Source organism: Amblyomma americanum, chromosome 6 (genome assembly GCF_052857255.1).
Source record: "Amblyomma americanum isolate KBUSLIRL-KWMA chromosome 6, ASM5285725v1, whole genome shotgun sequence".
NCBI classification, from domain to species: Eukaryota; Metazoa; Arthropoda; class Arachnida; order Ixodida; family Ixodidae; genus Amblyomma; species Amblyomma americanum.
Window position 1 is genome coordinate 101,005,972 of NC_135502.1, and position 22,155 is coordinate 101,028,126.

The window sequence follows — 22,155 nt, forward strand, 5'->3', positions numbered from 1 at the left end:
GAAAATATTACCAAACACTGCAAGCATATAATATTCAAGTAACTCATCTTTTGATTTATTTTCCTTTGGTCACCTACACACAAGATTTCAGAATCTGACACATTGCAGTCCTTTCTTAAAATATGGTCAATACGAGGCCCATAATACTTCCTCTTTTCCACTTATCCTTTGCTCATGTATACATACGCATTTTGAGCTTGAAACCGACGGCCAGGTGATATTCACAACACATGCTTCAAATTTTGAGCTTGTAAGCCGAGCACACACAATGAACTGAAGTCATCATACTTATGTTTTATGTTGAAATGCTACTGTGCATACCCAAATGATGTTGTGCTTGATCCATAACAAGAAATACAAACCAACCGAACACCCAGTAGCTTTAGTTTCACTCTGTCACTATGTGGCCACATACAATTCAAATGCAGGGCATGTTGCATAAACCGTTCTAAAACCACAAGAATTTTATACATCACCCATGTAACTTAGAAAAACAAAGTGCTGCGTCACAAGCGGGCGTTCCTGCCTTTTTTTTTTACACAGGCAGCAAATCTTTGCAGTATAACAAAACAGTCGTAAATAAGTTGGGAAGAGTAGCCACTCATGAACGCACTAGACAGCCGCGTTCATAAATCGCAATGTAGCAAACGCTCGCTCATTATCAGTGTACTTCTGTACATATACGTTGCTTTAATCACGCTAGATTTAGTGCGCAAAATGGCCATCGAAGTTGGTTTTTAGGCCTGCTGTGCACAGATCGTCTTACGATCACGGCCAAACACCGGTGCGCACACGACGCACATGGCAGTCGCGGTGTGTCGTGCGTATACGGCGGACGAAGTCGCCCGGCAGAGTCCAGAACGAGCGGTATCCGATTATAAACTAAATTAAATATATCCTATTCAGCTTGTGAAATTATACAGTGAACGCACGTACTTACCTGTGACACTGTCAGGTGTTAGTTTCGTCCTGCTTGGAAACATTCACCAGAAGCCGACGGCGGTCCACGATGTTCATGCCCAAAAGCACAAGCTTGCCTCACTGCGGCTCGAAGTAAAGAAATGTTTCCTTCGTAGCTCGCTCCACGGAAGGGGAAAAAACGCGTGCATAAGCTCCCGATAGCAGCGCTAAGCTGCTGCCCACAATCGTAGCACAGTTCCGGAAGTAAACACGATCGGCGTGCAAAACAACCACCAGCTGCATTACTTCGCACAAAATAACATTCTTTTCGTTCTTAGCAACCATTATCTTCGTGCACAAAGCACTTGAGTAAACACTCAACCCGGTGTGTCACCGAATATCGAGCTCTTCCAACACGGCGGCCTTCCTGCGACGCAGTCGGCTTGGAAGGTATATGGCGCTGGCCGCTCAGTGTTGCCAGTCAAATGCCGACCTTTGCGGTACTCTGATTTTTCCAGTGACTCTACCGAAATGTCATGCCCAGTGCCATCTGGTTTTAAAATCAGCAATCACATAGGAGGACGGATGCGCGGGATGCCGTTGGAGCGTGGCTGGAGCGATCGCTGGCTTGACAGCTTTCTGGTGCGTTCATAGACTCTCTGTCTCAGCTGTACTGTTCCGAAGAGCAAGAAATTTTCAAGATTAGCTTAGTAACACGTCTTGATCACCGCAGTTACCTGGCAATGTCTACACCGACCACGCTTTCGCAGCACTGCGGGAAACATGACGCTGTTGATGCTGCGCTACGAGTTTCGAAGTAAAACTTCTCTGTAGTTTTTTTTTTTCGCTCCGATTTGCTTCAAAACTGCGGAAGCATTTCCATAGCAGATTGTGTGGCTCGGTAAGAAAACACTCTGAAGCAATCAAGTTTCGTGCCAACGCATGCCGTCAACATTGAAGTGGACTTCCGGGAACTACATGCGCTACGTTCGAAAAACTACGCTAGTATCTTAGCCGTGACGAAATCTAACCACTTTGGTTGCTGTTCGCGCTGTGCAATTTAAAACGCATGTATTCAGCCTGACAGTGAAGTAATGGAAACACACTTGCACATAATGCAAATGCTTGTACTTGCGCCTCAGTAAATGCGTACGTGCTTACGATCGCGTACGAATGCCATTATGTGGGTTTTAAAGACGTTACCACTATTCATGCTTTCGAGATTAACAGCAACCATGAGTGCCGCAGGTGCATCATATATATAGTGCACCTGCAAGGCTTCCTTTGAGAGCACTGAAAGCATGACGCCGCAATAGGACAACGCTGTTGTGATACACAACTGTGATAAGCCACTCTGAAAAGATGCAGGCGTGGGGACGACACAGTGATAATCTATAGCAGAATATTCAGCCTGATAACATTCTCTACCTTCATAAACTAAAAATTATTCAACATTGTACTATTCTGTGGCACAATGAATAAGTCATTCGGAGAAAATCAGAAAAACATCAGAAAAAAATCAGAAAAAGAAAACGCCGTGTACATTAGCTAACCAAAATAAACGCAGAAACACTGACCTAACTTTTAATATCCTTCCCGTACAGGTGGGTGGTCGCCGAAGGAGATTTTGTACGATGTAGTTCAGAAGACCTGCATGATGTGCCTCGAGCACATCACGTAAGACCCCGCAGCTCAGATTCTGGGTATGGTCCTTCTCCTGAAATGCAATAAGTTTGCGGTAGAAAGCGCACTCTTCATGAAACCAGGACTCATTAAAAGAGCGCTCGAGTACATCCAGGTAAGCGATACCGTTCACGTCGTGAGATATGCCGCGTGATTTCCCCACATAGTGGGGAAATTAACCTTAATATTTAAGTGAAATTCCTCAAACGCCACAGATTTTAGCTGGCTGGATATTACAGCCACTCAAGTGCACATTCTCATTCAAATGCAAACCACAACCTACGAAACATCTATCGGAACTAATAAACATCCTTCTCTGAAAGCTGTTGTGCATCAATCATTATTAGGGTGAAAAGAAAAATAACATAAGAAAAAGAAAGAACTGAAATAAGGAATTTATTGCTCTATTGTTATCAAGAAAGTTACTGAAGTGTCTACTCATAAATATGAGCCATGCGGTTCTACAGAAGCTTTTAGTCTTCCATGATTGTTGCCGGTGCGGGAAGGCGATTTAGTTGGTCGTTGTACGTGGTAAAACGACTTTAAAAAAGTTTAGGTTTACAAATGGTATAGCGACGAAATCTGATGCTTTGCGACGAAATCTGATGCTTTGGAGGGATGAATTTCATTCGCCAATGTGGATAAAATATTTAATGGAAGAGACAAATACAAAAATTCAAGCAATGTGAACTGTAGGATGGCAGACAAAATTTAATTGAATGTACAGGGGTGATCGAAAGAAAGGCGATCAGAGCGAAGCATATAGGCCATCCGGTGTCTGCTTTTCTTTTCATCACGCTTTTACTTCGATGGCAGCAAAAAGATGTAAGAATCGTCCGTTATGCATTCTGGGACGACTCTAACGCCTTTTTTTCCCACCCATGTAAAACCGCGACCAAAAGAAATTCGAACTGTGGAGTTCGTAGGCGCAGTTTTCCACTCATTTCTTTACATCTCGATAGTACGTATGTTAGCGGTACTGCTATAATCAGGAAGGCTGGACAGCAATCTGTTGCATAATTTAAAATTAATTAATTGATGTTCTTTGTGAGTATCCCAGTTAGTTGCAGCCAATTTTGTTTTGCACGTGTTAACGTTTTATACTGCCACAGTTTAAGGGATGAAGGCACTTTAGAGAAGTTGCGATGGATTTAAGCCATCATAGAATCAGAATTCTAAATTATTTATGCGGTATGCTTGATTTCGTTAGGCTCTCAGGTTTAACATCCCAAAGTGATTCAGTCTATGATGGACGCCGTATTGGAGAGCTCCCAATAATTTTGTCCCCCTGGGGTTGCTTAACGTGCACTTACAATGCACAATACATGGGCCCTGTTAGTGATGGACCTTCTATCACATAGCAGGCCACCAGTGTTGGGGGATTGCGCTTCGATCCCACCGCTGCCACAAGTTGTTAGATGTGGGCCCTGGGTTCGCCTGGGCCGTCTCTAGCCAAGGTCGATGTCCACGGGTTCCGGATTCGGAGACTGCTGTTACGGGGTGACGAAGAGCCGAGATGGTCTTCGAGGTGGAGAAGAGACTGAAAAAGGTTCATTACATTTTTACAGAGTTCAAGAGTGAATCGGGAGCTGGTTGATCACATGCCAGATCGCGGCTTAAGTAGGGTAACCTGTCCCCAGGTCCCTAGTTGGGGGATTTAGTTCAGTAAAAGTGCGTCCATTCACTGTGATCTCGATCACGTGTCCAGTTTTAGGATCCGCCTTTCAGGATGTCCCCAACAACACACTCTCGCCACTTCTGGCAAGTTATGGTTCGTGCTGTCCCTGCAGCAGTGATGAAAAACCCGAATGGGGTCCCAAGCAGCATCGAAGGTCAGTCACGTACCTGCGCTTCACAGCACTCCGTGGGAACGCGGCACTTGCACAGACGGTTCCACATAAGGGAAAACACTTAGGGTAAGATGAAGTCGTTTTCGAAGCACAAGTATTCCGGCACCGTTGGCTTAGTCAAACACGGCCGCGTTTGCCACGGCTCATTTGCAGCCCCGCGCAGCTTGCCGCTTGCCGCCTCCCCCGCCACCTCTTCCGAGAGAACGACGTTATGTCTCGGGTGGGTTCGGCGTCGTGAACAAACGAGAACCATGCTCCTGAAAAACGTTCCCATGCTGCGGATGGCCATTTCACTCCGTAAACAGCAAGAGGGGGGGGGGGGGGAGGCAAGGTACCTTGTAGACGCCGCCACCTGCATTCGTGGCGCCGCAACCACGTCGACGGCCCTTTGAAGCCTCTGTCGATTGATGACTCTCAGTCGCTTGAACACTCTTGGCATGTCGGTGTTCTCCGATCGTAACAGTGCCTAGCTTTACACCTCAACTGAAATGAAAACGCCACGGCCAGGATCAAACCGGCGTCTTCCGGGTCAGCACCCGAGCGCCATAAACGCGGAGCCATCTGTTTGGGTATTTATGCGGCATGTAGGGACCAAGCGAGTGTTGAAGGAATGTGTACACCTAGATGCTATTCAAACGTATAGATTCAAGGGACGTGGTTGAGGAATAAATGAGAGAGGTATAGCAAGTTCTGATTGCGCCAACAAAATTCCCTCGTTCGTGTTAAGCTTCATTAGCCAGATTTGACACCGCGAGGAAATAATTCTGCGATCTAGCTGAAGGACCCATGCGTCTTCATGTCAAGCCCCGTCCCGACAAACTACACAACTGTAAGCTAAAAAAAATGAAGGTCGATTTCCACAGTTACGCCAACTGTGAATAAGGTGCGCTAGCAGTTCGTTGTTCACTTCGGTTCCGGTGTTCAGATCCAGTGTTCACGAATAACAGCTTTTCGGATAGACATAATGGGTTACTGTACATATAGACGGATTTGGTCATTCTCTACATTCATGTATCCCTGGCATTCTTCCTCCCACTCTAGGCGCCGGGGTGTAGAGATTAAGCGATGCGCCCTCTATGGAAGGTGCTGCCATCGGTGGGGCTGCCAGCGTTCGATTGCGAGCTAGGTTGCTCTTCGCGAGCAGCCTGTCACGATTAATCGAGCTGCCGTCTGGTATCACCTCAAATCAGCGACTTCAACACACTGGCCTTTTTCTCACTCTCACAGATATAACACGACAAAAAAAAAAATAGCGCGCTTGTGTTGTACTGAGCAGGGATGCGGCATCTTGAACTAAAAGTGTTCTATGACGAAACGTTCGAATGAAAAAACCCGTATACGTTCTCAAAAATTCTCTAGGTAGCACTGAATACGGGCGCCTTCCAGGGCAGTGTTTTACCATGGAATCGAAAGCTTTTCATTCTCCACACAAAAGTAATGAACAGCTTTGGTAACGGGAGGAAGCAATCTTAAATACCTTACATAATAATTTCAAGAAGTACGGTATACAGGTAGGAAACCGATAAAACACAGAGAATAAATGTTCCTTAGTTTGAAACAACCCACGCTCAAGCATGCTAAAAAGCTGTATTGATGACGTTAGCTGTTATAGTGGCCCTTGGACGCATTCAGAGCCATTGTGTTTTTGTCTGAAGCCAGTTTTGTGGTAGGCTGTGCCCCTGGTTGTGGGCATCCAGCCCAGGTATACATATACGATTGGCAACCGGCCCACTGTGGCGAATTGCAGCTGATCTAATGATTAAAGAGGGGGGGGGGGGGGAGCCTGCTTGGTAACAGCAATTTGGTTCTCATAACTCTCACCGAGGGCAGCCCCTGTCATCGCAGGGCATTGGCGCACAGTTTAACTGCTGCACCTGTACGCGAGAGGTGGTATGAGGTACTCCCGCGGATCTAGAATGTTAATATAGAGAATGACTAATTCCTCATACATGGACCTTAATCCCCTATCGCTATCCGAGCAACTCCCATCCCTGAACAGCGGATGTGAGCATCAGAACCTAGTGAAAAACCGAAGAGCTAGAAAGCATAATTCGTAGTTTTCCTAACTAAATCGACCGCCATATTTTTTTCGCTTCCCATTCCTCAAGGGGAATTTCGGTACCACCTTTCTCCGGTATCACCTTTTTCGGTACCACCTTTCCACTTGTACAGCCAGTGCGGTAAATTTACCAAGTGATGGGGAAGAGAATGGAGAGCTGTTTTTCAGCGACAAACGAATTTGTCAATTTCCTTTCTTTGGGAATGCTTATTTCGTCTAGGTGGACAGGTGGAACAAAACCGAAATGACGCCTGATTTCTTTGCAATTCGTTGATTTCATGAACACAGTCGATTCCGGAATAACACCTCAGCATAAAGCAATATAGAGCTTTTAACAACCGCAACCAGGAATTCGCATAAAAATGACCATTAACGTCTAGAAAAAACAGTAAGGTTGAAAAAGACAAGGGCACAAAATGCTTTATGGGTTACCAATGGGATAGCATTCGAAGCTGTTAATGCCTTTGCCTGAAATGACCGGAGGGACTGGCGAGACCTAGGCCGCTCTTCCCACACATCGCCTGACTTCTGCTACGGTGGAACGGTAGAGTCTTCAAAGAGATAAACCTAGCCTGGTGACGTGACTTCCTTCATGCCAATAGGCATTCGTGCATGTGGTGACGTCATGTCAATCCAGTCAATGGAATTTATTCACTCTGGTTACGCCATTAGTGACATCACTGCCCGCCAGCCAACCCGGCGGCATGCCAGTGTGACAAGACCGGTCGGCAGGTTTTCACTCCAATGAGAATTATAGACTGTCGTAGAAAACATTTTCCGCCTATCAGCGGTGCAGAAAACTTTATTTGGCTTCCCTAATCTATAGTCGCCTGAGCGTGAATTAAATAGGGCGGGTTGTAGGCAGTGTGCAAAGCTGTCTCCTGAGTCTCTACAAATAGCTAAAATCGATACCTAGATTTTTTGTGCTCATATATGTTTCCGTGGCAAACGTGTTGGGAAGAAGGTTTGCGTTTGTATCTTCGTCTGCTGATGACGGCAACAAGCTAGGAAGTGCGCATGAACAGCGAAGTTTTGTGCAATATTTCGTATGCGCTGGCAGGCTCCCGTAAAACTGACGCATCTGCCACTATCCCATAAGAAAAATTAAAACATTTTTCTTATAATGTACCCACAGCCGGGGCCCTATATGTATTGTTATTTCTTCTAACTTTGCAAAATTCTTCAGGACTCCATGCCCTCCAGAATGAAGGCATTCCACGTGGTGCAACAGGGGTATGCTTTCGACATATTATATGCCATCATGAAGCCTTTCCTGACGAGCAAGTTGGCCAAACGGTTGAGCGATAATGTGCATATTGCGCTTATAGCAAGGGGTGGCACGGAAAGTGTCAGCCAGATGACCAGAAAGGCGATCACAAACTGGGGTTTTGCGCTGTATACGCTCACCCAACTAGGTGTATTTCCTTTTTCAAACACATCTAGCGGGAATAAGACGAATACCTACGCAGTCGCAATCTCTGCATGAATCATTTTAACTCTTAATGAAGTCTCAAATTCGTTGTTGAGCTTCACCCACTCAAAGTTGTAATGTAATAGATCAACTGCGGTTTTTCTGAAATCATGCAACATAGATGTTTTTTGCAAGTTTATTTTAGTTTAAATATTTATTCATACTGTTAACACTCATTTCAGGGTCGTGACTGACAATTGCATCACAAACATTGATACGTACTAAAAGTTCATATAAGAAACATTATAACGACGAATATAACGAGTTAGAGTTTCGCAAGCAAAAAATTTAAAAACGGTTATGCTAATGACACTGAGAACTAAAAAAAATACTTAAATACTACACAACGGTGCATACTTAAGAATAGGTTAGCTCGCAAGTTATGTAGCACGGAAATCTGTCTGACTAATATTAGCTGAAAATATTTGTTAATGAGGTTCTGCTGTCACCTCACTAGACAAGCACTAAACTTCTCGAATTGCAGGTAGAGTAAGCAGGATTGTGCGCAAGAGAAGTTTATCCTATCAAGCTGTCCTGCCCACTATTGATGCACAGTTTATGTTGATGTAGAGATAGTAGTCATACTTGAATCATAAACCTGGGAATACAGCGGTAATGGGACTAGAATACATTACTGATCCCTCGTTCATGCCTACTAAGCTCAAAATTGCAACGGTCTGACCATTGCATAGAGGAGGTTCGCCACGCAGGATTGAGAACTGCAAGCCTATTTCTATTTCTCAAATTATAATTCAAATATATATACTTCAAAAACATATACTTCATACTATCTCGAGTTTTCTTAAAACCACAGGACTCTTTCCAGTACTCAATACGTCTTCACCGCAAGCAAGTGCACAGTCATAATTTTGAAAGAATTTTCAGATTCGTGTCCTTATAACAATGACGTTCCATATGCTGTTTTTCTTGACGTGAGCAAGGCTTTCATATAGTACACAAGGAGACGCTATTGGTGAAGCTAAATGCTATGCGATATCAATGACATTTAAAGTAACTCTTAAAATATTACTTTAAAACTTTCATAAAATATCACTTTCATAAAATATTACTTTCACATTACTTTCATAACATTGTTCATATTGACATTTATTCTAGCCCCAAACCACTTTAACTTCAGGTGCCCTTCAGTGTTCTGTTCTGTCCCCGCTGCTTTGTAGCCTCTATATTATTGACTTAACAGGAGTGAGTAGTGTTTCATTGCCGCGTATTTTAGTGTGGAAACGGCACTGTGCTTCACTCTGTTAATCCTAATTGTCCGAAAGAAATTTCAGACCTTCTAGAAGATGCGGTGTCAGTGTTCAGTAGTTCATTGGTTTGCCCTTAACTTCATTTCATTTATTAAATAGAAAAAAAGTTAGCCAGAGTAACTCTTGATTGTCGAATTTTTGTTCATACGTTCCATAGTGCAACTGCGGCTGTGCACCAGTTCCGGATTGGAAAACTGAAAAATATTTAGGCTTTTTTTTACACTGAAACGACTTGAAATACTCATCTTATAGATGTTCGTAATAAACTTGCCTCAACGTCTTGTGTGCAATATAATTTTTGTATTTTGTTTCCTTTTCAAACTTGAAAAATTGTACTGCTGGCTTTTTTTTTTCATAATGTACTTACGTATGAATTACCTTTTACTATAACTGAACATCTTCATGGCGATCAAATGTTAACAGTATTTTAACGCACATTGTACGCAACATTGTCTACAACATATCTGTTCTTCAAAGAAAAAATATTTTCCCCTCTCTATAATTACCTTCCTTGCAGGCAATTTTCAGAAACAATACCAACCAGATATTTTTGGCCACGTGATTTTCTGCTCGTAAAATAACATCCATTATCTTCGGTTCCTAGGCGCCTTGCCAATCCTCGTCGTTTCGTGAGAAATTCTGTTCGGTACTTTCAACGCCGTTCCCAACAATATGCCCTTTTCACATTCAAAATTGTCGGTGGTTTAGCTCTGTTCAAACCTAGAGTGACGCGATAGCTACAGCTGGCCGAGTGGAACTTGCTCCATTGAACTGCAAAGTCATTATTTAGCCGCAGCGTTTCGCTGAACGTTCCTTCTTCATCTTCGTCCCACTTGACACGGCGCATGCGCGTAGCTGTTGCAGCTCGGTTTCGCCGGCGCGCCGCGCCGCCGGCAGCAGCAGCTGCTCTACACCACGTAGCTGGTCACGTGATAAACCACGTGATAAGCCACGGCGCCGCGCCGCCGGCAGCTGCTCCGCACCACATGAAAACCACGTGACAGCATGGCGGTGCAGCCACGGGGTGGCGGCGCCACCAAAGCCAAGCTAAAGGCTCGAAATGCAACCGTAAAGTTGCTATCCCTACAAATCCTTACTGAATACATATATGTGTGAAAACCTTAGCTGATATGTTTTGATGTTGATTTCATTTACTGTAAGTGGTTTGCTCCGACTGCAGAACTGACTTCCGGGTGCAGCCCGACAAGCGCTCGCGGCTTGGGTTGTCCCAACGAATATATATACAATTTTTGATGTGCAGCAATAAAAGCTGCTTATTAAAATTATGCACCGGAGCAGCGTGAGATGTAATAGCTCTTGTAGCCGGGCTTAATGTGTTCGCCTAATGTAACACCAACAATCTTTATGTGCGCCCCCATATTTAAACGCTATTTTAGCGTACGCAAGAGCCATCTTCACTAGCCACTTGAAATAGCGTATGTAGCGCGAGGGTATATTAAGGCTGAATTTTAACTGTCATTTCGAGCATGAGCACTCTAAAGCACCAAGTGCGATATGCCCATTTTATGCGCACTACCTTCCCCAAATTCAAAACGTCGCCTCTCCACTCGTCGCAGCTTCGGTAGCGCCTTAATGAACTACTGAAGTGGTGTGTATTCGCCGGTAGTATGGTAGGGGCATTATTAATTCGAATTATAAAAACTTGCGACTATCTACCCACCTGCAGATTGTTTAGGCCCCCTATATAGCTAGAATGGTATGACTAGGAAGATCTACTAAGAATCATGAACAAGGAGTACACAGGAATTCGCCACCTGTAAATGTTACGACTAACTTTGATATATGCACCAAAAGTCTACTAGCTATCCGAGGCTTGTATATTAAACCTATGAGCAACTCACTGTGATGCAGTCAGACAAAGAAGGCGGATTTGTTGTCATGCCGATTGGTGTTTTTAATGAGAAACCATTGTCTGTCATCGCAAAAAATTCTCAAAATCGTAAAGTCTCGAGAGACAAGAAAGAAATCAGCTGCGACACATATGTGAAAAGTTCCATCTGGAATCATTAGCAAGACAAGTGGAAAAAGCAAAATCTAGATGCCTTGAAATGTTCTTCACTGGCAAAACTCATAACCCTGAATGTCCGCTACGAACATTAGTTTCAGAAAAAGGCACCTGGCAGGAACACCTTGGACATTTTCTTCGCGACAGATTGAACTGCTTGACTGGAATTGACCCGTTCCAAGTGCGCGGTTCTTTAGAGGTAGTTGAAGACCTACGCAAGGGTTTGCAAGGTGCTGCGACGGCCTTTTCAATTGACGTAGAGGACATTTTTTACTCTATTCTACATAAAGGACTATTCACAGCTGTGCTGCAAAGAATAGACGAGATCGGCGTCGTCAGCGTTCAGAATGCAACCGGAATAACCCAAGACAAGTTCATCAGCCAACTTGAGTTTGCCTGCAGTCCGCAGTAGTGTCCAACAATGACCAATTCCTGATACAAAAATCGGGAGTATGTATTGGTTCGTCCGTCGCGCCAGTGATCTCAGATATTTACTTGACCGCCATGGATAGGACTGTTCAAGAACATCTGCATGACAAGCACATCATCAAAATCTACCGTTATGGGGACGATTTCCTAATTGTGTTAGACAGTGCAGCGGTCGTCGACATGCATTAAGCCGTAAAGGACATCGTCGGGGTGTTCAAAGCCTCGTCTGGTGGAATGAACTTTACGTGGGAAATGCCAAAAAAGAACAGGATCCAATTTCTAGATCTGATGCTGGTTTTTAGCGGCGAGCGTGTGTGTTGGTAATATAACGTTAGGTCGAAGAAAGGTTCGCTCCCCTTCGACAGTGCGCATTCTAAACTTGTCAATCGGGCAGTCGTAACTGGTGCACTTAATGCGGCACTAACAGAGTTGTGAACACATGGGTGACTCTAGCTTCGACAACCAGGCTCAACGCCTTCTTTTGGCTGGCTACTCACCTTTACTTTTATCAGGCCTGTGCGAAGCCTTACTCCAGAAAGTAAAGCTAGACGAAGCAGGGAAAAAGCCCAAAGAAAAGAAACGTTCCATACATCCACAAACTGTAGCACAATGTCAAAAAGGTTGCAGCAAGGTATGATGTTAACGTTGTTTTTTCTGCCCCGTGTAAGTTGGCTAAGATATGCCCGATGGTTAACCGGAGAAAACAGGCGACCTGCACAGTAAAGCATTCGAATCAGTACACCGAACTTCGCTCCAGTTTAGTCGATCAGATCCCCTTTACGTGCGGTAAAATATACATCGGCCAGACAGCACGCTGTTTCAATGACACAGCAAATGAACGCATCCTTAACGTAAAAAGCAAGTCTGGCAGCCACATGGCAGCTCATTGTAATCAACCCCGCCACGAATGTCGGCCTATGTTATCCGCCACTAAGTTTCTGGCAACAGCAAGCAGTAAAATAGAGAGGGAGGTTATTGAAGGATTTTTGATTGAAAAGGCTGGGGGCGCGTGCATCAGCAGCCTTTCTCTCTGTCTATTGGAGAAAGAAAGGTCCTTCTTAGAACGGGCGCGGTTCTTGCGTTTTAACCACATCTAGACATCCTGGCAAACGGTTTTTTTCGCACCTCACCTCATTGTTTTTATTTGCTCTTAGTTATTTTGCCGTGTTGTTTGTTGGCCTTAAGCGGATCGTTTCACATTTGTATTTTAAAGGCTTTAATGGTGTTTTTAACGTGTTAAATATTTCTCCGGTGTTCGTTTTATGTGCGATTTTAACTTTTTGCCGTGTTTTCTGTTGGCGTCAGTTCCCCTTTTTTTCGTTTTCCTTTTTTTTTCCTTTCGCTTTAAGCCTCTTGACTGTGCCTATTGCCTATAAAGTTTCCATTTTCTTTTATTCATACCCAGATTGTACACCCCCTTTTCATCGTCATTTCACCTGTCATTGTCGCGTTTCTTTTACTGGCTACTGCCCCTGGCACCGCCGATGTTAACGGCAGAAGCACAAGCGCGATTACCTTTTATCTGTGGTCCGTGTATTATTTCTTTAGTAATGCTTTTGCATGTTACTGCTTGCACGTGTCATGAGTGCCTTACCACTGTGTGATGATCGCCAGAGTGTGAGGCGCTTTTGCGCAGTTTCCAGTGGCTGACAGTGTATCAGTAATCCATGTGAATGGTATAAATTGTGCTGGTTTTTTCATGACGCGATAAAAGTTTGTAGTCAGCGCCCGTCCTGTGTTTCGTGTTTTTCCTCGTCCTCGTACCGTTGCACTGTGTCAATCTGTGTGGTAGGAAGAGCAAAACACAAGCGCCTGGCGCAGCGACCGGGATTGCTTCTGCTATGCAAATTATTCACGAAGACATCACTAGATGAAATTAGTCCTCTGGTCGGAAGCGATATGCAAGTCTTAAGCGCGAATTCAGCCTTACCGTAATCGCAGTGCCAATATTTTTTGCGCCGTGACCAAAAGCTCTCCTAACGAGATAAAGGACTTCAATAAAAAATTTTCCCTCGTTTCCCGTGCTTGATGCTGAATATGTCACACGCATTCATACACTTTTGCGCTTTCAGCCTTTTATGCGCCAAAATATTCATACCGGAAGTTTTCTGTTAATGCGTTTTTCTCTCTTCAAGTTTCACTTCCATGGAGAGGGTTTCGAAACCCTTCACAAGGAAATTTCGCCGGAAAATTTACCGCCCGATTTCGGACGTCAGGCTCCACTCCTTGATTACGACGGCTTCTGGAATGAAAAAGAACAAGCTGGAAAATCGTTTCGCAGCTGAGAACTGCTACGGCTACTCCAAAAAGTACCTCGGAGACACTGCCACGAGAGAGGAGATAGAAAAAGACCTCGAATTTTTGTGAGAGAGAAAAAAAGAAGTTCTAGAGATCGCTTGTGAAGTGGGATTGGGAACCCATTAGAAATACGTAGCACACACGCCACCTTAATTTGCTGAAATATTTATGGCAAGAACTGTCCCTAGTCTCTGCTCTACTACAGGATTACATTCACTGTTCTTGTCAGTGTGCTTGCTAAAAAAATAAAGATTTGCTGGTGGCTGCTTTTAATGAAAATAAAAAACTTTATTTACAGTGTCAAAGCATTTTTATCTTTTTAAAAAAAATTGCGAAAGGTTAGCCCTGCGGCCCTAGGAGATGCCTCGTAATCCAGGCGTAATGTGCGGCGAAAGTTACATTACGTTATTAGAACGATAAGTATCATTATATTGCATCTAGGAGCTGATGAGCTATGATGTTTGTGCTGCTTCCGCACCCAGGCAGTTCTCCAGAAGACACTCCATAAAAACAAAATAGAAGAACGAAAGACATCTGAAGCGACAGTCCTGCGGATGCAGTTGGATTCACACTTGTTGAATATTTGGAGGTTTTGACTCTACTGAATGCTTTTCCTTTAAGCCGAGGCATCGCACCACACTACAGAATCATTCGGCGGTCGAATTTAAATGGAGGCGAAATTCTAAAAGCCCGTGTACTATGCGATGTGAGTGCACATTGAAGAACCTCAGGGGGTCTTAATTTCCGGAGCCCTTGACTACGGCGTCCCTCATAGTCTGAGTCGCTTTGCGACTTTAAACGCCCTAAATCAAATCAAATCAGAATTGTTCTGGGTGCACAAATTGTGCAGAGGTGGAATGAAAGTGGCAGTGATTGGGTGAGCAGTTCCATAGCCAGTGAAATGGGGTAAGGTGGGATGGTGGCCGGAGAGTGGTGCTTCTGGAGAGCAGTTGGCTTTATCCCTGCAACTTTCAGTTTGATTTCGTGGTCGCTTTTTTTGCTGCGCTGCAGGGGGGGGGGGGGAGGGGTGGAACGTTAGCGAGTGGCGGCCTTGTTGAAGGTGGAATTAAACGGTTTGGTGGTTGGTGACGCTTCCGGAGGAAACAGCTGCTTGATGGTTAGTATGGCGTGTTTCTATGGGTGGGGGGGGGGGGGGGGGGTTAGGTGGAGCAAGGAGGCTTTTAGTTTCATTTTAAAAAGACATCCGCTTCAGTTCAGCAGATATCCGATTTCCGGGAGTGAGAGTGGGAGAGGGGCAGTAGGAATACTTTTGTAGCAATTCTAAATTGTGCGGTTTAACGTCAAGAAGAGACAGATGAGCTGTGATGGACGCGGTCGTCGAGGGCTCCGGATAAATTTAGACCATAAAGTAAAATTCAATAAAATAAAATTAAATGTAAATAAGACAGATTGTCCACTTCTTCGAAATGATACGCAAAGAGGGTCACCGACCACCGAAAGGACCCAATAACTCTATCACGTGATACCCTAAAAGCGGGGCTTAAGTGTTCCTCGAATTTTGTGAATTTCGCCTCGATCAAGTTCCGGCCACCGACTACAGGATTGAGCTTGCGTCGATGGAGCTAGCAGCTGAACGTCAGAGAAACTCAGCCACCGTGTTGGTTTGAAGACCCACTCTGTTCTCCCCGGTATGCTGAAACGATGCGCCTCAATCAACTGCAGTAGACGCTTTCAGACAGCCGACCATGATATTCGGACTACGTTGCATGCTGACATTCCAACTAATATTTCTCACATTTGTCCACATTAAGAGATAACTTTCTTGCGTGGACTTCACGGAAACGCAAAAGGAATGCGAACCTCGCAAGAAAGCTTAATGACCTGTGCGAAAAATACTCCCTCACGTTAAAAAGTGGAAATTTCTTCTTAAGAGACACCTGCGCTAAAAAAAGGACATCGTGCGATTGTAGACTTAGCACTGTGGAGAAGAGCTACATGCACTGTTTACATGCCCATCAGTGAACCAAGCTGTACAGGGACTCGCGATATCAGCGAGGAGTGAATTGGAAACGCTTTTTGGCACATGCTATAAGGTGAGTGACGCCGCGGCGGCTCAATAGTTATGGCGCTTGGCTGCTGACCGAACCGACGCGGGTTTGATCTCGACCGCGGCGGTTGAATTTCGATGCAGGCGAAACTCTACAGGCCCGTGTACTGTGAGATGTCAGCGCATGTTAAAAAACCCCAGGTGGTCGAAATTCCCGCAGCCGTTGACTATGCGGTCCCTCATGGCCTGAGTCGCTTTGGGAAGTTAAACCCCCATAAGCCATAAACCTATCAAGTAAGTTAGCTTTCTTCCCTTGTCTGTAAATGCATTGAACGCGTAATACAAGCTATGCCACCGTAGTTTGTAAATTTCTACTGCGTTACAAGTACAGCGCACGTTTCCGAAAAGAGGAAAACCGAAGAAACAAGGGAAACTGAGAGGAAATTCGGGAGACAGGGGGAGGGAAAAGTAGTTTCAGCGGGAGCGACATGATCCAGCGTTGACGTTGGAGCAACGCGATCTTCATAAAAGGCCTGAACATTTCCTCCTATCATTGCTCTGACGTCACAAATAGTAGCCGGCACATGCGGCGCTCGAGTGGCGTAGACGAGCGCTCCGGCATTCTCAACTCGTTCTTGAGCCCTGCTAGCAGACTACGTCTTCCGCAGGTGTTTACTGCGCCTCGTGACAAAAAAATGACCTTAGGCGCTCGTTTTACCGTGGCTGCAAGAAATTCTACAGCCGTTTATCGCGTTATGCGGAACAAGAATTGTCGACAACTGGTTGGTGTGTACTCCGGCACTCGCTTTTTTTCGTGTGACATGTTGAAGAAGAAGAACTGGCGACTTGCTTGGCGAACTCAAAGTCGCAAAGCCAGCGTTTTTCTCTCCTGAAAGACATAGACTACCAAGGCAAGTGTTTGCCGGCTATTCCTCGCGATGTATTCACTCTGAAACAGACTTCATATATAAACACCAGTGATGTTAGCAGCATATCCTTAGCAATATTTAATGCCTAGTTTATTTTGAACGCGGGTAGAGCGCCTTTTGTTTCTAAGAGATCTGGACAGGAGCTCGGTGCCTATGATTCATGGACATTAACACGTTTTAAATTAAACTAACTTAAATTAAAATTCTTAAAATCAGACCAGCGTCCAACAGCATCTCAATAATGGAAGTACGGCGCTTTGGAAGATCTCAGTGCATCAAGGTGACATTTAAGGGCGACTGCATACCTTCGTATGTTAAGGTTGGGCATTTCCGCCACCCGGTTCCACCTTTCGTGCCGAAGCCACTTGAGTGCAGAAAGTGCATGAGGATCGGAGACGTGAGGGGCGTCTGCAAGAACACCACCGTGTACCCTGGATGCTCTGAGTCACACAGCAGCGACGTTTGCCGCGCGACTACTCTGAAATGTACCAACTGCCATGGCCCTCACGATTCCTCCTCGAAAGACTGTCCCCGCCTAAAGAACGAACGAGTAGTGCTAAAGCAAATGGTGTGCGACCATTCCACGCACAGAGAGGCCGCTGCTAAGGGGCGACGACGTCGTTCGCGTCGTCGCAGGACTTCAAAGAAAGCCGTCACATCTGGTAAAGAGCCCTCTAGCACATGCTGCATCTCGTCCTCCTGCTCCACCTGCCGTACTAAATCAAGGGAGTCCGACGATTGGAAAAGCCGGACTTGTTGCTTCGGACGTTACCTGGCCACCACACCTGACAACTAGTGCTGGCTCATTGACAAGCACGTCCACTGGGCCAGGAAAGTGCATGTCATCTCCAATTTCTGCGCCTACTGTTGACCAGGAGAAAGACCAAGACCTCGGACATGGCCAAGAAAAGCAGTTTATGGCAATGCTCAAGTCCGTCCTGAGTGGCATACGCGAGGTGCCCGCAGGCCTGAGCACGCCAGTAGCCCAGAATGCGCTGCAAGTACTGGTCGCGCTGACTCCAGTTCTAGCGGTTCTACTGTAGCAGGAACAATGTCTCCCCCAGCAATAACATTTGGACAGCAGCTGAAGCAAGCCTCTATTTTTCAATGAAATGCCTGCGGTCTCCAGTCCCGAATTTCAGATATTCGGCAATATGTTTACGTTAATAATTTCCCAATCCTTGTCATATTTGAGCCGAATGTACCAAAGATAGCTAATGTACCAAAGAAAGACAGAAAAGAGGGTTGTGAGTTAGCGCAGGTCCTGTTGTTTTCTTTCCTTGTCCTCGTCTTTTTTGTGCTATTTTCGCTTAAGTATGTATCACAAACTCGCCCGTCTTGCCATCATGTTGTACCAAAGATATTGCGACAGTCGGGCTACGAACCGTTTGAATCTTGCACGGGCCGATGGAACAATAAAGTCATCGTCTACATTCAGCGCGAACTTACGTATGTGCTTCATCCAGTTCCCCCCAATACTGACAACCAGTACGTCTGCCTAACAGTGAAGAGGCGTAATCTCACGTTTACGCTTTTAGGTGCGTATCTGTCGCCATCAAGTCGATTTGACGCCGCCCGATTGAGTGACCTGATGGCGGTTTCACCCGAACCTTGGATCATCATGGTCGACTTTAGCGCTCACTACACCATGTGGGGAGGCGTAAGAACAAATGCTAGGGGACGAAAGCTTGTGTTCTTCGTCTCTGATGAAGACCATCAGTGTTTATATGACGGCTCTTCAACCTATATTTGAGGGACAACTTACAGCAGCTGCCTCGACTTGCCTTTCGTCTCTCGATGCCTTATTAGCAACGTCCAGTGGTTGTCGGATATTGAAACCCGCGGTAGAGACCATATCCCTGCATAACTGATCATTACTGGCCTTTCCACATGCACCTCTGCCACAAATATGCGACGCATCGACTAGTCAGTGTTTCAAGCACTTATGGAAGATGCTTGCCTACCACGACGTGAAGCAATTTTGCTGTGTCGCTTGTGGCTTGCTGTTGCTTTCACCAACCATTACTCGTTCTTAATCGCAATGGCTGATAGCCCCGCATGTGCCATCTGCGGGTATGGCAAGACTATATCCCACATTCTTTGTGACTGCATGCCCTGCCTACAGCGCCGGAAGGCAGTCGCTCTGCCGTGCGCTGGAGCATCTAGATCCATGCCCACCTAAAGAAATGAAGATTCTCGGCCACTGGCCGGGGCGAACGTCGGCGGTGAAGGCATCCAAGGCACTTTTCCGCCTCTTATGAACTTCTGGCCTGCACGATATGCTGTGACTTTGCGAGCGCTGACTTATCATAGCGACTCTCATTTCTCTTTCATTTTTTATCCTCACACCCCTTTCCTCCCGTGCAGGGTAGCAAACCGGCTATTCTTCCGGTTAACCTCTCTGCCTTTCCTCCTCTTCTTCCTTGATGCGCTCTCCAGCAGATTCCGCCATTGATTCGCGCAGATGGTAACACTTCGGTTCTGACTTACGCTGTTGAATTGCTGACCCGTTTTCACGTGACTTGCGACTAATATGGTTCTTAAGCTTATTATTGTGCTTAATACCGGCGCTTTTTAAAAATTTGTGCCGAATCCAAGAGCATTTGACGCGTTCGAAAAGGACAGGAAGGCATTTCACTCAAAAGGTACCGCTTCTTACAGCATTCGAAGCGTTGCATAAGGAGCCCTCCTATTTTCGTAAGGACCCTTATCAAGCGCAAAATATTTGCAACCACATCTATATTTCCAAGTAATCATTGTAAGTACAAACTGGAATCCCTCCAATGTTTTAAGGCCCCCTAAACACCAACCAAGCTGTGCTTTATGCTTTTGTCTGTCGCTTCCAGAGAGCAGCGAGTGGCTTCGCTTCCCGGTAAATTCCCCGCTGCAGTGCCGTCACGTTATGTTATTCAAAGCACCACCATTGCGCAGTCCTCCACACGAAAAACTTCCGTTTACAAATGACAACTTCACAATGCCCACACTCACAGCGGTATTTTATGATGGCGAAGAAACGCGAACCACTAAAAGAAAAAAAAGAGGAAAACACAAAGCTGCGCCTAGCACGTCCTTCGGACGCCGAATGAAGCGCGTTTAAATGACCGGCACTCAAGCAGCTCTTATCATCGATACGTGGGGAAGGCCCAACTTTCACGTGAAAAATACTTGCAGAACTGTCACAACAATATTTTTCTGCCTGCAAAGGCTAATTTCCCCATTTGCAGTTATGTGAGCAATTTACCTGCGTCCTGTAGTTTAAAAGCTTCTTGCATATAAAACGAGCTTGCGAGCATAGCATGAGCCGTACGCCTTAGTGATTGCATTCGCCGCCTCCTATGGTGGCACTGACGGTGACGCTACAATGACCGGATACAGCGCAACGAATAAGATATTGCTAACACCAGAGGATTATTTAATGGTGCTGTGATGGTCGTACAGCAGTTGGGAAATTCTCGGCTATAGCACGAGCTCTCAGAAACGGCCACAAAGTGTCGCGAACAATTATTCAAAGGTCCTATGCCTAAACAGCAAAAACACTTGTTTTGTTTTTTGTTTGTTTTCACTTTGAGGAAACGGCGAAGCAATCTCTGCACTAGTTTTTTAGGCTAACGCTGTCTTTGCCTTGGCATCACCACCTATTACATAAATTGCTGTTGCAAACAGGCGGTTCCAATATCACCATACTAACCTACGTGACACAGGTACTCTACAATTTTCTGCATGGCATCCCGTCGATGTTATTAAAAAATAAATATTTTAACCGCAAACGGACAACTCGGATGTCACCATGAAAAAAGAAGCAATGGCAGTGGTCTGGTTTCAAAACGATGGGTGGTGAACCACGTTACACTTTCTCGAATGTCTTTTCAAAAAGAACACTTCAGTGAGACGTCGTTCTGCTTTCCATATTGATTAAAAACAGCTAATCAAGCAACATATAAGGTCGGCGCTATGTTCTTAGCACGTGTTCTCGCTGATCTTTGGATGCTGACATCGCGAATGAAAAGGCGCATCCGACAGGCCTGCTCAGCGGTTACTAACATTCGCGCGGACACAGCGTTTGGGCGGCGAGCTACAAAGGCAGCCGGATGCGAAAATACTGCAGTGGCACGGCCTGTATAACAAAGTGGCGTTATTCTGCTGCTGGTCTTGAACAGGTTTTTTTTTTTAATGGAAAGCCGTTACGTCTTCCCATATCACGCTTATAACACTGAAAACTGAACCCTGTTCTTCACTGCTACGGAAGAGCATTAGCAATGCTACATGCGTGTCCCGCTACAGGGGTCCGCTTATGCACACCACCAAACTGCACTTGTGCAATGAAAAATGTGCGGCGGCGCCGATCCTCACGGGCCATCAGCGCATGCTCAGCTGGACCCACGGAGGAAGACTATATAGAAGTGGAAACTGGCGACCAGAAAAGGTCACTGTGGCGACCAGAAAAGATCACAAGCCCGAGGCGCCGCTATCCTGCTGGCGGCGCCTGGCGGCCTGGAAAGAAACTACTGAAATACAACGTCACGGCGTGCCCACTAAAGCAAACACCCATGTCGTCTGCATGTCAATGCTTTGAGCGCGCGCCAAACCCGCCTGCCCTGGCGCTGAATTTTTTATTTTTTCCCCCGCTGCTTCTACGAGGCGCCGCATGGCGCCGCCAATGCATGCGACCCCGTCGGCGCATACAATTGTGACTTTATCTGGTCGCCTGCGCTCGCTCGCGCTGACGGGAGTTTCACCTCAAAAAAGGCCGCATGCGCAAATGGCGCCTTGTGTAACCCTGTTCTGCAGTCGTCCACGCACTATTCTGGAGCGCTCGAGCGGCGCGCTCTGTTGCGGATTAATGACAAGCTGCCGCTGCCTTGCGGATACTGATACAGCTTTCCAAGGCTACGAGTTAAACACGATCTGTGGGAATGCGAATGCAGGAAAAGTTCTTGTTTCGAGCAGCAGGCCTCTCTTAGGACTGTAGTGGTCTCGCGTCAGATGGATGTTTCAAGTTTGTGAGCTGCAGAGGAGGGTGAAAGGAATGTAACAAGCAAATAGCAACAACAGTTGAAAAAAATAACAAAAAGAATAAAAATGGGGGTGTGGGAAGCAGACAGGGGCAGGGTTGGGAAAGGAAGCAAAGAATAGAAAGAAAAAAAGGGGGGGGGGCTAGTAAGAAAGGACGAGGTAAAAAAGAAAATGGCGAAACCAGAGATAGGGAGAGGAAGACGGTGCGGGGGACATGGGCA

General features: G+C 45.7%; 1 pseudogene; it reads left to right on the forward strand.

Annotated features, from left to right (window-relative positions):
• The window catches only part of LOC144095418 (retinaldehyde-binding protein 1-like), a 36,490-nt pseudogene extending 22,519 nt beyond the window's left edge, over positions 1 to 13,971 (forward strand).
• The last annotated feature ends 8,184 nt before the right edge of the window (positions 13,972 to 22,155 follow it).